We start from the raw sequence: 16471 nt of genomic DNA on the forward strand, positions 1-16471 counted from the left end.
TAGAAATATTACTTGGGAGTACTTGTCAGAATAATATGCGTTTTGAATAAGAATTGCCCTGTTCAAATCTTACAGTGAACGTGGTTATTTTCTAGAATTCTCTTGTTATTTTGATTTTAACTTCCTTGTATACATATCGTGACTACTGGACCCTGAAGTTGAATTGTTATTGAAGCCTGCATGAAGTGTCAGTTATGCTTAGGCTGTAATTCTAAGTGATGGTTTACTATGATTAATGAGTAGCTACCATATATAGTGGAAGAAATAGTAGAATGGAATCTTCCAGATCTTATACTTCAGACGTTGATAGAATAAAACCATTGAAGGATAACATTACTGCAGAAAAGGATAACAACATTAGAAGACTCTTTTTCCCTCCCCTTTAGTTGTTTCACTTAAGGTTGTTTTAAAAACTGAGCATATTCTCAACCAGTATTTAATTCTAAGATAATTGCTAGCTCCAGGCTGACACCTAACAATCTCTAGATGGTGTGCTAGAGCATGGCACTGACATTAATTGAGTGTTTTTCCAGCATTTCTTTGAGGCTGCAGAGAAGGTCTCAGAAATCATTCCTGTAGCAGTGTTTTTAAGTTACTTTGGAATAATTAGTGGGGAAAGACGGGGAAGAATATTTTAAATTGGAAACATTTTTCTTCATTTTAAAGTGTGGTGTTTTATATAATGAAACATATCTTTTCATGTACAGTACTGAGTAAGGAAGGGCTAAGCAACAGCTGCCAGAAATATTTTAACCTTTGACAGACAACAAGATTTTACAATTTGAATCAATGTTACGTTTGCACCAGGAATAATTGTTTTTCATTTAAATAAGCTATTACATTTTGTTAGTTTCAGCAACAACAACCCTGATCTCTGACCCCATTTCTCAGTCATAACATTGCACAGGAATGGATGTAATAGGCAAAATCCTGGGGCTGAAGAAGCAGCAATTTGAAATGTGTCACTTTGGCTGGAATTTTTGCTGAAACTAAAGGGGCAAGATTAGAAAAAGACTTATTCAGGTTTCACGTTATGGATGGCTAATTTATACAATATTAAATATTGATGCATTAAATATGTAATGTTTTCTTAGTACAGTTTATTTAGTGTGTGTACACATTTGGCACTGCCTCAAGGAGTGCTATTGAAGCTTACTGCTGCTCACTGCTTTCTGCGCAATCTATGCAATGTTGAAGCAGGAGAGGGGTGCATGCAGATGTGTCTACTGTGTATGTTGAAAGGCTTTGAATTGGTGTTATCCTGACGTCACATAGTTAGCTGGCTGATGTGACGAAGGGATTGCAAATTTGGATTATACAAGTCCAGTGTACGTATTTGTCTTCATTCTTCAAAGATCCAGTGAGGCTGCAAGATGGGCTTTGCACTTGGATTCTTTAAAGGGCCAAACACTCAAGATGATGGTAACTTTTTACACCATTTTCTATTGCAAAGTGGCTTGAAATATTTTGTGTTGATCTGCTGTATTTTCTGTAGAGTTTCTGCATTGTCACAGGGAGAAATAGGTGCCTGTCCATACAAAGGCTGCAAACAGATATGAGAGCAACATTGGTGGTACCTCTGGGCCTGAAGGATGACAGGGAGATGGAGCAGAGGCTAAAGAGAAGGCAAACTCTGCGATCAAACCCGCTGACAAGGGTGGTGTTGTTGTTGTCTGGCGCACTGACCTCTACCTCGCGGAGGCTGAGCGTCAACTCGCAGACACTTCCTCCTACCTCTCCCTGGACCATGACCCCACCACAGAACATCAAGCCATTGTTTCCAGGACTGTCACTGACCTCATCTCCTCTGGAGATCTTCCTCCCACAGCTTCCAACCTGATAGTCGCCCAACCTCGGACGGCCCGCTTCTACCTCCTACTCAAAATCCACAAACAGAACTGTCCTGGCAGACCGATCGTGTCAGCCTGTTCCTGCCCCACGGAACTCATTTCTCGTTATCTTGACTCCCTTCTCTCTCCCCTTGTCCAGTCCCTTCCCACCTACATCCGTGATTCCTCTGACACCTTACACCACATCAACAATTTCCAGTTCCCTGGCCCCAACCGCTTCCTCTTCACCATGGATGGCCAATCCCTCTACACCTCCATCCCCCACCAGGATGGTCTGAGGGCCCTTAGCTTCTTCCTTGAACAGAGGCCCGAACAATCCCCATCCACCACTACTCTCCTCCGTCTGGCTGAACTTGTTCTCACACTGAACAATTTCTCCTTTAACTCCTCTCACTTCCTCCAAATAAAAGGTGTGGCTATGGGTACCCGCATGGGCCCCAGCTATGCCTGTCTCTTTATGGGGTATGTGGAACATTCCTTGTTCCAGTCCTACTCCGGCCCCCTCCCACAACTCTTTCTCCAGTACATCGATGATTACTTCGGTGCTGCTTCATGCTCTCGTCGGGACCTGGAAAAATTTATTAATTTTGCTTCCAATCTCCACCCCTCCATCATTTTCACATGGTCCATCCCTGACACTTCTCTTCCCTTCCTTGACCTCTCTGTCTCAATTTCTGATGATAGACTGTCCACCAATATCCATTACAAGCCTACCGACTCCCACAGCTACCTCGACTACAGCTCCTCACACCCCGCTTCCTGTAAGGACTCCATCCCATTCTCTCAGTTCCTTCGCCTCCATCGCATCTGTTCTGATGATGCTACCTTCAAAAACAGCTCCTCTGACATGTCCTCCTTTTTCCTTAACCGAGGTTTTCCACCCACGGTCGTTGACAGGGCCCTCAACTGTGTCCGGCCCATATCCCGCGCATCCGCCCTCACGCCTTCTCCTCCCTCCCAGAAACATGATAGGGTCCCCCTTGTCCTTACTTATCACCCCACCAGCCTCCGCATTCAAAGGATCAACCTCCGCCATTTCCGCCAACTCCAGCATGATGCCACCACCAAACCCATCTTCCCTTCACCCCCCCCGGCGGCATTCCGTAGGGATCGTTCCCTCCGGGACACCCTGGTCCACTCCTCCATCACCCCCTATTCCTCAACCCCCACCTATGGCACCTCCCCTTGCCCACGCTGAAGATGCAACACCTGCCCCTTCACTTCCTCTCTCCTCACCGTCCAAGGGCCCAAACACTCCTTTCAAGTGAAGCAGCATTTCACTTGCATTTCCCCTAACTTAGTCTACTGCATTCGTTGCTCCCAATGCGGTCTCCTCTACATTGGAGAGACCAAACGCAAACTGGGCGACTGCTTTGCAGAACACCTGCGGTCTGTCCGCAAGAAAGACCCAAACCTCCCTGTCGCTTGCCATTTTAACACTCCACCCTGCTCGCTTGCCCACATGTCTGTCCTTGGCTTGCTGCATTGTTCCAGTGAAGCCCAACGCAAACTGGAGGAACAGCACCTCATCTTCCGACTAGGCACTTTACAGCCTTCCGGGCTGAATATTGAATTCAACAACTTTAGATCTTAAACTCCCCCTCCCCCCATCCCCACCCCGTTTCTTCCCCCTCCCCTTTTTTTTCAATAATTTATATAGATTCTTCTTTTCCCACCTATTTCCATTATTTTTAAATCTACAACTAATACCTTGTTAGTCTTTCCACCCCACCCCCACTAGAGCTGTACCTTGAGTGTCCTGCCACCCATTCTTAATTAGCACTTTTCTTAGATAATATCACCACCTTCAACACCTCTTTGATCCTTTTGTCTGTGACATCTTTTGATTATCTGCTCCTATCACTGCTTGCTTGTCCCCACAACCACCCCACCCTCAACTTCTTTCTCCCCCCGCCCCCCACCTTAGACCAGCTTATATTTCACCTCTCTCCTAACTATACTTAAACTCTGCGATGTCTGCCAAGTTGGAGCCGGTGACCTCCATGCTCTTTGACAGTGGATGGGGGTTGTGTGGTATACCGGCCCATTGAGGACCTCAACTGAAGTCTTCTTCAGCAGCACTTGCCTGCGACCTCACCCGCCAGGGAGCTGTTCTTTACTCCTGGCTTGGCTATAGCCCACGTGTGCTCACATGTCTTCCCATGTGCTGATACCAATTCGATAATAGCGTCCAGGCTACATGCAGTGCCAGTATTTGAGCTGAATGCTGTGAATATCACATCATACAGAGATGATTGGAATTTTAATAGTTGGATGAACTGCTCCTGGCAGCAGCAAAAATTTGTAATTTGGGCACAGACTATCCAGGAATTTCTGACTAGAATGAGCTGTGGGCAGATTGAGCACGGATTTTGCGCTGTTGGCAAGTGGGGTTCCTCCTGGCAGCTTGAACTTGTAAAATTACCGCCAGTATCTTTAATATTCAGCAAAGCATTTAACGTTGGCATAAAGCTGTTGAATCTTGGAAGTGCAACATATTTGTTGTGCAAGAGTAATTACATTTTAAAGCTGTCAGAAAGTGACAAAGCATTTTCAAAACAGGTTTAGTTCAGCAAACAAAAAAGCAATAGTGCACCTAATTTTTGGATGCAAGGAGTGACAGTGAGTGCTGACAATCCCAGCATTATTGGTACAGCAAAATCCAAGCCATATCAAATGCTAATATACCATTCTAAACAGTGTAAATGTTGACATAAAAGCATTACCGAAATTAGGGAGAATAGGAAATTGACTCTTTGTACACGTCCAAATGCAAGGTTTTGGATACATTAATTGATCTTCTGTGGTATTTAACATTGAAAGTGAAGACAAAGTATAGGCTTCAGGTCAAGCAAGAAGATGGGGATAACTGCACCACGATTCAAAGATGTAGTATTACCCTGAATGCTGACACCAACATTGGAATGTTCCTGGATCTGGGAGTATTGTTTCGGGAGGGACAGATTTCCCAATACTGGAAAGGGAAATGCTGGTAATACTAGTGAAATCCCTGGCACTTGGATCATTCAGGAGGGCACTTGGAATATAAAAACACTGGCGAGGAAGGTCTGTACATCTTGGAGTATTGCAGACAATTCTTCTAACAGCACTGGGAATTGGATTGTAAGCATTAAGATGTTGGTCTTGGGACCTGGGGTTTGGTCAAGTCTGAGGAGAGATTCCTGAAGCTCTTGCAGGAGGTGATTTTTAGAGAAATATATGTGGTGGGTCACAGTCAGATAGTATTCATGGATTACTAAGGTATGGATCCCTTTTAGGAGAAAGGCACCCAGGAGAATAGGGTCCAAACTGCAGTTGGCCTCTCAGAAATTATCAGGCCCTGATTCCCTACCATGTTCCAACCATCTCTGAATCATCCACTTTGTACCGTCAGGTAGAATTCCTCCACTACTTTCCCCATTATCAACTGGTTCCAGCTTTAGGTTCTTGGTTTCACCTTTCTGCATTTAAGTGGAAATCTTTTGCTGTTTAAAATGAAATACAGTAAATTTGTGTCTTCACCTTTTGCGAATTTGCTTACCTGAGCAAAACGTTATGTGCACCATTTTGCCGATTGCAGGTCTAATGTTGGCTTATCCGTGGTTTTCAGAGGAAAACTAGAAGAAAATTTGGAGACAATGTCCTAAAATAGAAAAAGTGCCTAAATAGAAAATAGAAAAATATGATACGAAAGGTGTCCATAACTTATTTCCTGGATTAGAAGGTGCACAATGCGAGTGTGTTGTCTTCCATGTTGCTTACTGGAGTGCTTGATTGTGGGCTTTCATAGTTGTTATGATTTCATTTGTGTCTACAGTACAGTACAGTATCTGGGCAATTTTTAAGTCACCATTTTGAAAAAACTGAGTGAATCTGAACCAAACAGTAAACAGCCTAGAAAGTGTTGACGCTTGCTTAAAAAGTGACAATATTAGGCTGAAAAATGGTGCTAGTGCTACCATGTTGACCAGGGAATAGTTAATGAATCGGCAATTAAGGATATTAGGCAGACAGAAGATAAAATAAGAGCCAGTGTTAGTGTTTCTGGTAGCTGCACTGCCAGGTTAACTTCTGTAGGTAGGCGAGATCCACACTTGGAAGAAATGGAGAAGTTACTTAACATGCGGGTAGAGCACCAGCATCAAAAAAAATCCCAGTTAATGGCTTAACTATTAGAAATAAGGCACTTGAATTGTACCAGTACATAAAAAGTAGTAAAAACAGTAGTGCTGGTGCTACTGGTGATGATAAAGAAGGGGCCTCTCCTTCACCTTCCAAAGGATTCTCAGCCAGCACAGGATGGTTTGATCGCTTTAAAAAGCATTTTGGTCTTCATAATGTGAAGTTGGTGGGGAAGGCTGCATCAGCTGACCATGCAGCTGCAAGACTTTCCCAAGGTGCTGCAGAAATACAGGTCTTTAATGCAGACGAAACTGGCCTGTCCTGGAAGAAAATCCCAAATAGGACTTACATATCCAAAGAAGAAAGGACAGCTCCTTTTTTTAAAGTTGCAAAGGACAGGTCTTACTATGTGCCGATGTGGCTGGTTTTAAGTGTAAGCAATTGCTAAATTATGAATCAGAAAACCCTCAAGTTCTTAAAGGAAAACATTTCATCTACCAGTTTTTTTGGAAGGCTAATGGCAATGCCTGGGATGCAGCAGCAGTGTTTGAAGGCTGGTTTGAAAATTGCTCCCTGCAAGAGGTCAGGACTTAAGAGTATTTGAGTAACAAGAACTTGTCCTTCAAGGCCCTACTTATCCTTGATAATGCTTTTGCACATCCAGGAAATTTTGTTTTTACCCCCAAAATATGACTCATCCAGCCAATGGACCTGGGGGTCATTGCAACCTTCAGAGCTTACTCTACCGGTTGAAGTTTCAGCCATATTCTCAACATTATGGCAGCAAACCCTGTAATCACTGTCCATGATTGCTGGAATGAATTCAACATCCTTATCAATGGGGATAATTAAGGATGCATGGGATAAGGTTAGAGAATCGACCATAAATGCCTGCTGGAAAAGAGTTTGGCCTGAGGCTGTGAATGATTTTGCAGGGTTCCCCAATGCGCATGATGAAGTAACCAAAATTGTTGAGTCAGCAAAACAAGTTGGAGGGGACGGATTTGAAGATCTGGCCACAGTTGAAGTACAGGAGTTGCATCAGTCTCGTCAATCGGATCTCTCTAAGGAGAATTGGTGGAACTGATAAAATCAAGTGAAGAGGAGGAGGAAGAAGAGAAGGCTCAATTTACACTTAGGATTATGGCAAACCTCAATGGTCAGCTGAAGAACTGAAAAAACAGGTGCCAGGCAAACATGGAAAGCAGCATTGTCTTTTGTAGAGGGATTGACATTGCTATTGTCCCTTATTGAGAACTTTGCAACATTGAAAAGCAAAAGGCGAAGCAGTCAAAAAGAACATTATTTTGTCTACTGCCACATCAACATCTACATTAGCCACCTCACCTACTCCCTCCACCTTCAGGTAAATCTCCACCAACTTCACCCAGAAACCCATCACATTCTGCTGGAGAGCCTTCTAATAAAGGTAAGTGTTACTAATATATGTTTCTTATTTTGTTAAACAGCAGGACATCTTTATCTTTATTAAAAACATTGTCCAGATCATCCCAGGTTTGCACTAAGTGCATTAGCAGGCAACTTCTCACGCCGTATTGTCCCAATCCCACTACATTACTTATGTATTCCCTGGAAACATGCCATTTTGATGGCGGGTGGGCTCTCATTCACCCATCACGCTGTCACCTCACCGCTTTATCATGCCGAGCGCCATATTTAAAGTGCAGCTGCTTGCAAACCTCTCACTTTTTCCAGCCCAGGACTGCTGCAAAGAAGACATGGCCCCGAAAGGCAAGGAGACTGCAGCCCCCCCAGTTTAATGATGCGCCCCTTGAGCGCCTTTTGCACGTCGTGGAGGCCTGGTGTGATGTCCTCTAGCCCCTGCTCTGGCCGCAGGATCAGCAGCAGCATCACTAATCCAGCATGGGAGGTGGTGGCAGCAATGGTCAGCGCCAATGCCCTGCAAAAGAGGACAGCCACCCAGTGCCGCTACAGGATGAATGGTCTCATCCGTTCCACCAGGGTAAGTCACTCTTCTCATCACTCTCAACTCACACTCTCAAATCCATCACACATCCACTGGGATCTCACACCACAAGGGACAACGTCACTTACTCTCACACGCACCCTCACATCTTCCTCAGGCTCATACCCTCTCGAGCTCACGTCCTCATCCCTTCCATGTCTTCGCTCACCACACTAACATTCCATGCAGTGCCATGTGTTCTGCTCACAACAGCAGGGAGAGGTCCCAGAATAGTAGTGGAGTGGCCAACATTAGGCCCCTCACTCACTTTGACCAACGTGTCATCGCGCTGACTGTTGAAGATGTGGACTGTGCCTGCAGCAACTGTGAGGTCAGCTGTGAACATCCTCGTGAGGATCCTGCACCACATCATCCCTCTCCAGCTTTTGACTGTGTTGCCATGCACTAATTATCTCTATTTTGGTTCACAAGGAGCTCTGCCAAGAGAGCGACACCCTCAGCTAGCCAGTCCCTCAGCTCCATCCACATCCTCAACTTCAGCCAAGAGGACACCTCCTCCATTGAAGAGCTGGAAATAAGCAGCCTGGAAGACCCATCACAGCGCTTACCCACACCTTCCACCAGCACAGAAACACACACCTCGGTGGGATCTAGATGTAGAGCAGGCTCATGTTCACAATCTGGTGGTCACTGCACGGACACGTGCCTGCAGCAGGAGGATGCAGGTTCAGCCGAGTTCAATGGGAAAGAGGCATCTGTCAGTTCCGAGTCAGATGCCCAGCCTCTGTGCCTCAGGGAGATTTCTGCGCTCTTTCGCGTGCATGCGCAAATGAGCGCAGGCCCCGACCCTTCCTCCTCCTCCCACCTACACAGGGAGCGCTGAGCACTTCCGGGTGCGCGTCACGCTGGGCGGGCCATGTAAAATGGCGGCACGCAGCCGATCTCCCACGCCTGCTCCCACCCAGCCCACATGATGGGGAGAAAATTCTCCCCTTGATATCTTTAATATCCAGAGATCTCTGTCTTGAACATACTCAATGACTGAGCCTCCATAGCCCACTGGGGTAAAGAAAGCCAAAGATTCGCCACCCTCTGAGTGAAAAAATTCCTCCTCATCTCAGTCCTAAATGGCCTACCTCTTATCTTGTGACTGTTCCCCCTGGTTATAGACCACCCGACTAGTCAGGGGAAACATCTTTCCTGCATCTACAGCTCTAGTGAATGCAGGACCAGTTTCCTCAATCTATCCTCATAGGACAATCCCGCCATCCCAGGAATCAATCTGGTGAACTTTGTTGCGCTCCCCCTATGGCAGATATATCCTTCTTAGGTAAGAAATCCAAAACTCTAAACAGCACTCCAGGTGCAGTCTCACCAAAGCTCTGTAAAGCTCTGGGAAGCGATGGCATAGTGGTATTTTCACTGGACTAGTATTCCAGAGACCCAGGGTAATGTTATAGGGACCTGGGTTTGAATCCTGCTATGGCAGATGGTGAAATTTGAATTCAATAAAAAATCTGGAATTAAAAGCTTGATGATGACCATGAAACCATTGCTGATTGTTGTAAAAACCCACCTGGTTCACTAATGCCCTTAGGGAAGGAATCTGCCGTCCTTACCTGGTCTGGCCCACAGCAATGTGGTTGACTCTTAAATGCCCCCTGAACAAAGGCAATTAGGGATGGGCAATAAATGGTGGCCTAGCCATAGATGCCCGCATCCCAGGAACGAATAAAGAGAAAATAGCTGCAGCAGGACTTCCTTACTCCTGTACTTAAATCCTCTTGCAAGAAAGGCTAACATACCATTTGCCTTCTTAATTGCATGTTGAACTTGCATGTTCGCTCTCCATGACTTATGAACAAGGACATCCAGGATCCTTTGGATGTCAACACTTCCCAGTTTCTCACTGTTTTAAGAAATACTCTGCATTTCCATTTTCCCTACCAAAGTGGATAACTTCACATTTTTCCACATTATATTCCGTCTGTCATGTTCCTTGTCCACTCACTCAGCCTGTCTAAATCTCCTTGAAGACTCTTCAATTCTCCTCACCACTCCCATTCCCGCCAAGTTTTGTCTCATCAGCAAACTTCAAATTGTCACATTTGGCCCCCACATCTAAATCATTGATATAGATTGTGATTAGCTCGGGCTCAAACACTGATCCTTGCGGTACCCTGCTATAGTGACAGCCTCCTATCCTGAGAATGATCCATTTTTTTCCTACTCTCTGTTTTCTGTCCATTAAGCAATTCTCAATCAATGCCAATATATTACCCCCTGTCCCATGTGCCATAATTTTGCTTACTAACCTCTTGTGTGGGACCTTATCGAAAGCCTTCTGCACCACATCCACTGGTTCTCCCTTTTCTACTCTGGTAGGTACATCCTCAGAAAACACCAACAGGCTTGTCAAACATGATTTCCCTTTCATAAATCCATGTTGACTCTGCCCAGCCTACCATTAATTTTTACATGCTCAGTTATCACATCCTTTCTAATAGATTCTAGCATTTTCCCTACTACTGATGTCAGGCTAACAGGTCTGTAGTTCCCTGATTTTTCTTTCCTCCTTTCTTAAATAGTAGGGTTATATTTGCAACCTCCCAATCTCTGGAACTGTTCCAGAATCTACAGAATTTTGGAAGATGACCACCAACCCATCCACTATCTCTACAGCCACCTTTTTCAACACTCTGGGATGTAGATCATCAGATCCAGGGGAATTGTTAAATTTCAGTCCCATTGATTTCTCCAGAGCTACTTTTTTACTAATACCAATTTCTTTCAGGTCCTCAATCTCGCTAGTCCCTAGTATTTCAGAGAGGTTTCTTTGTATCCTCTTCTGTGAAGACAGACACAAAGACCGGGATTTTCTGGTCCCGCCACAGGGGATGCAGCAGGCCAGTCAAAAGTCCCTTGATTTTTGGCGGGCCCGGAAGATCTCAGTGGTGGTTTGGGGCTGGAAAATCCCAGCCAAAGTATTTGTTTAGTTTCTCCACCATTTTCTTATTCCCCGTTATAAATGCTGTCTCTTCCTGGAATGGGCCCACATTTGTATTTACTAATCTTTTCCTTCTTAAATACCTATAGAAGCTTTTACAGTCCATTTTTGTTTCTCACTATTTTATTTTAATATTCTAATTTCTCTTTCTTTATCAGTTTCTTGGATATCATTTGCTGAATTCTAAAATGCTTCCAATCCTTAGGTTTAATACTTATTTTGGCAAATTTATAAGCCTCTTCCTTTAATCTGATACAATCCTTAACTTCTCTTGTTAGCCATGGTTGGATCACCTTTCCTGATGGGTTTTTGTGCCTTAAAGAAATGTAAATTTGTTGTAGAACATGTATTAATTCTTTAAATGATAGCCATTTCCTGTCTACCTTTCAATGTATTTTCCCAATCTTCCACAGGCAACTTGCCCCTCATACCTTCGGAGTTACCTTTGTTTAGATTTAAGACCCTAGTTTCGGATTGAGCTACATCACTTTCAAACTTAAATGTAAAATTCAATCATATTATGGTCATTCTTCTCTAAAGGCTCCCTTATAACGAACTTATTAATTAGCACTTTCTCATCGCATAATACTAGATCTAAAGTAGCCTGTTTACTAATTGGTTTCTTAATATAATGTTCCAGAAAACCATCTTGTATACATTCCAGGAATATGTCTTCCACAGCATTTTTGCCAATTAGGTTTGTCCAGTCTATATGTAGATTGAAGTCCCACATTATTACTGTCTTATCCTTGTTACATGCACTTCTAATTTCCTGATTTTATACTGTGCCCTACATTACCACTACTATTTGGTGGCCTATAAGCAACTCTCATGAATGTTTGCTCTTCCTCCACTCCTTCCAAACTGCTTCCACATCTTGATCTTCTGATCTAATATCCTCTCTCAGTCATGTTCTGATCCCATCATTAATTAAAAGTGCCACCTAAACTCCTCTTCCTATTTGTCTATCGTTCCTAATTGTCAAATGCCCTTGAATATTTGGTTCCCAACCTTGGTAACCTTGTAGCCACGTCTCTGTAATTGCAATTTGATCATATCTGTTTATATCTATTTGTGTCATCAGTTCATCTACCTTATTGAGAATGCTGTGTACATTCAGATAGTGTCTTTAACTCTGGCTTTTTATCATTTTCACAACTTCTAGCCTTATCTACTGACACAGACATAAGTTTGTATGCTCTGTCCCTTTCTATCACACTCTGAGCACTGGTTCCCTTATTGCTATGTTGCTCTCTTGCCTTTTCTTCTCTCTCTCTCTAATTTATTACACCTTCCCAAACTTGATGCCTTACCCTCACTATTTAGTGTAAAGCCCTCTCTACTGCCCTAGTTATACAACCCGCCAGAACACTGGTCCCAATATGGTTCAGGTGAAGTCCATTTCAATGGTACAGCTTCCAATTTCCCCAGGACTGGTGCCAGTGCCCAAGGAATCAAACCCCATTTCTCCCACACCAATCTTTGAGTCAAGCATTTAACTCTCTAATCTTATTTACCCTATGCTCAGGTAATAATCCAGAGATTATTACCTTTTGACGTTCTGCTTTTTAATTTATCCCCTAGCTGTTCATACTCTCTAAGCAGAGCCTCTTTCTTAGTTCTACCTATGTTGTTGGTACCTGCATGGACCACGACCACTAGATCCTTCCATTACCACTGCAAGTTCCTCTCTAGCCCAGAGCAGATGCCCTGAACCCTGGCACCGGGCAGGCAACACAGACTTCTGGACTCCTCCTCTTGGCTGCAGAGAACCGTGTCTATACCCCTGACTATATTGTCCCCAGTTACCACTATATTCCTATTAACTCCCCTTACTTGAATGGTGTCATTAACCTTGCAGCTCTCATTTTCATGCATGCCAGCCTTGGACCTGTTGGACAATGACAAGCACTGAAGCTCCTCCATTTCTATATTCTTGACCCCTTACCTACCTCACTCGCAGTCACACCCTCCTATTCCTGACAACTGACCAAATGGGAAGATCCTAACTGAAGGAGTGTGATTGCCTCCTGGAACAAAGTGTCCAGGCAACATTCCCCGTCCCTGAAGTGTCGCAGTGCCCCAGCTCAGTGACTCTGAGCCAAAGCTCCTCCAGTTGCAGACACTTACTGCAGATGTGTTTGGCCTGGATCACACTGGCATCCAGGAGGCCCACACTCTGTAGTCACAGCACGTCATCTGCCCTGCCATCCTTATTATGTCTTAAGTAACTAATTATTTATCGTCTTAATTATTTTTAAGTTAAATAATGGGCAGAATTGTTCCAGATTAGTACTAAGTGCAATAGCGGGTGGGTAAAAAGATGTTATTAGTTATGCATTCCCGGAAAAGACACGGTTTCGATGGCAGGCATGATCACATTCGTCCACCACACCGTCACCTCGCCACTTCATCATGCCGGGCACCATATTTAAAGTTCAGCCGTGCAAACACAACTCAGTCCTTCCAGCCCAGGACTACAACAGAGAGGATGTCCAGGAAGGGCAAAAAGACTGCAGCTCCCAGGTTTAGTGACATGTCACTGGAACGCCTTTTGGACGCCGTGGAGGCCCGCCACGATGTCCTCTACCCCAGCTCTGGCTGCAGGTTAGGCAACAGAGTGACCAACGAGGCTTGGGAGGCGGTGGCAGTGGTGGTCAGTGCCAATGCCCTTCAAAAGAGGACAGCCACCCAGTGCCGCAATAGGATGAATGATTTCCTCCATTCTGCCAGGGTAAGTCACTCCTCATCACTCTCAACTCACACACTCACAAACCCATCACATAACCACAGGGCCCTTACGCACAACCAGTTCAAGAGACATCACCATTCACTCTCTCGCACATATCTTCATTGTCCTCATCCTATCCATAGGACCACTCACCACCCACACATCCCAAGTATACTTATCATCTGGCCTGGCAAGTGCCCTGCTTACACTTTCTCCATCTCTATTCATGCAGTACAAGCTGGCACACAACAAGAGGGAGAGGTCACAAACTGGTGGAGGTGGACATCGCGTGCTCCTTCTCCAGAGACACCCGGCCATGAACGTAGCCGTGGAAGAGGGTCAGACGGCCCCATCGATCACCCGCTGCCTGGACCTGTTATTGGCCAACTTGGCCAGGCCGAGGTGCAGGTTCACGAGGAGGTACTCCTTCCTCCCCGCATCGGGTGAAGAAGATGTAGTTGCACAGCCTGGCACGTGTGTTAATCACTTGCACTATTTCTGCACTCTTTAGCGCGCATGCGCAAAAGAGCGCAAGCCCTGACTCTCCCTCCTCACCACGTCCGCACAGGGAGTGCTCAGCGCTTCTGGGTGCGTGTCACGCTGGGCTGGCCTTAAAATGGCCGTGTGCAGCCAATCACGGGTGGCAATCAGCTGCGCGCCCACCTGCTCCCGCCTAGCCCGCCCGACGGGGAGAAAATTCTCCCCATAACGTCTTTGCTTTTATACTCTATGCCCCTAGTAATAAAGCATACGATATTGTATGTTTTATTAACCAAGCTCTTAGCCTGTCCTGCCACCTTCAATGATTTGTGCACATATACACCCAGGTCCCTGTGCTCCTGCACCCCCTTTAGAATTGTATCTTTTATTTTATATTGCGTCTCTGCATTTTTCCTCTCAAACTGAATCACTTCAGATTCCTCTGAATTAAATTTCATCTGCCACTTGTTTGCCCATTCCACCATGTCCGTGTCCTTTTTACACTATCCTCCTCACAGTACACAATGCTCCCAAGTTTCGTATCGTCTACAAATTTTGAAATTGTGCTCTGTCTCCAAAGTCTAGATCATTAATATATGTCAGGAAGAGCAAAAATCCCAACACCAACCCATGGGAAACTCTGCTACAAACCTTCCTCCAGTCCGAAAAACATCCATTAACCACTACTCTGTTTCCTATCATTCAGCCGTTTGAAATCCATGTTGCTACTGTTGCATTTATTTCACGAGGTATAATGTGGTCCCACCAGCCCTGTACAATTGAAGCATAACCTCCCTACTCTTGTATTCAATTCCTCTCACAATAAACAATAACATTCTATTAGCTTTCCTAATTATTTGATGTAACTGCATACCAGCCTTTGTGATTAATACATTAGGGCACCCAGATCCCTCTGAAGCTCAGAGCTCTGCAATCTCTCACCGTTTAGATAATATGCTTATTTTTTATTCTTCCTGCCAAAATGGACAATTTCACATTTGCCCACATTATACTCCATTTGTCAGATCTTTGCCCACTCACCTAAGCTATTTATGTCACTTGTAGCCTCCTTATGTCCTCTTCACAACTTACTTTCCTACCTATCTTTGTGTCGCCAGCAAATTTAGCAACCATACCTTTGGTCCATTCATCCAAGTCATTTGTATACATTGTAAAAAGTTGAGGCCCCAGCACTGATCCCTGTGGCACATCACTCACCACATCCTGCCAACCAGAAAAAGACCCATTCATGGCTACCCTCTGTTTCCTGTTAGCTAGCCAATCTTCTAGTCATGCCAATATATTATCCCCTACACCACTAGCTTTTATTTTCCCCAATAACCTTTGATGTGGCATCTTATTAAATGCCTTCTGGAAATCTAAGTACAGTACATCCACCAGTTCCACTTTATCCACAGCACATTTGAATCTTTCAAAGAATTCCAGTAAATTGGTTAAACATGATTCCTCTTTGATTCTGCCTGATTGCCTTAAACTTTTCTAAGTGCCTTGCTATAACATCTTTAACAACCGTTTCGAACATTTTCCCAATGGCCAATGTTAAGCTAACTATCCTGTCTCCCTTTGTGTCTCCCTCCCTTTTTGAATAAAGGTGTTACATTTGCTATTTTCCAATCTAATAGAACCTTCTCCAAATCTAGGGAATTTTGGAAAATTAAAACCAACACATCAACTATTTCACTAGCCACTTCTTTCAAGACCCTAGGATGAAGTCCATCATGATCCAGGGATTTGTTAGCCCGCAGCTCCAAGATTTTGCTCAATACCACTTATTTTCCTGAGTTCCTGATTATAATTTTCCTGAGTTCCTCCCTCCCTTCCATTTCCTGATTTACAGCTATTCCTGGGATGTTACTTGTATCCTCTATAATGAAGACTGATGCAAAATACCCGTTTAATTCATCTGCCACCTCCTTACTTTCCGGTATTAATTGCCCAGGCTCACTTTCTATAGGACCAACGTTCACTTCGCTAATTCTTCTTGTTTAAATACCTATAGAAACTCTTGCTATCCACCTTTATATTTTCTAGCAAGCTTTCTCTCGGACTCTAATTTTTCCCTTCTTATTAATCTTTTTGCCATTCTTTGCTGTTCTTCGTATTCTGTCCAATCTTCTGATCTGCCACCCATCTTTGCACAATTGTATGCTTTTTCTTTCAAGTTTGATACTCTTTTTTAACATTTTTAGTTAACTACGGATGGTGGGTCCTCCCCTTGAAATTTTTCTTTGTCATTGGAATGTATCTACTCTGTTTATATCCCTTTAGAAGCCTGCCACGGCATCTCTATCATCTATCCCTTAACCTCATTT

The 16471-nt window shown here is 44.3% G+C and overlaps 1 protein-coding gene across 2 annotated transcripts in view; it reads left to right on the forward strand.

Moving 5' to 3' along the window:
• The window catches only part of uggt2 (UDP-glucose glycoprotein glucosyltransferase 2), a 400098-nt gene that overhangs the window by 116992 nt on the left and 266635 nt on the right, over positions 1 to 16471 (forward strand). The window lies entirely within an intron of this gene.

This window comes from Cetorhinus maximus, chromosome 7, assembly GCF_964194155.1.
Source record: "Cetorhinus maximus chromosome 7, sCetMax3.hap1.1, whole genome shotgun sequence".
Taxonomy (NCBI): domain Eukaryota; kingdom Metazoa; phylum Chordata; class Chondrichthyes; order Lamniformes; family Cetorhinidae; genus Cetorhinus; species Cetorhinus maximus.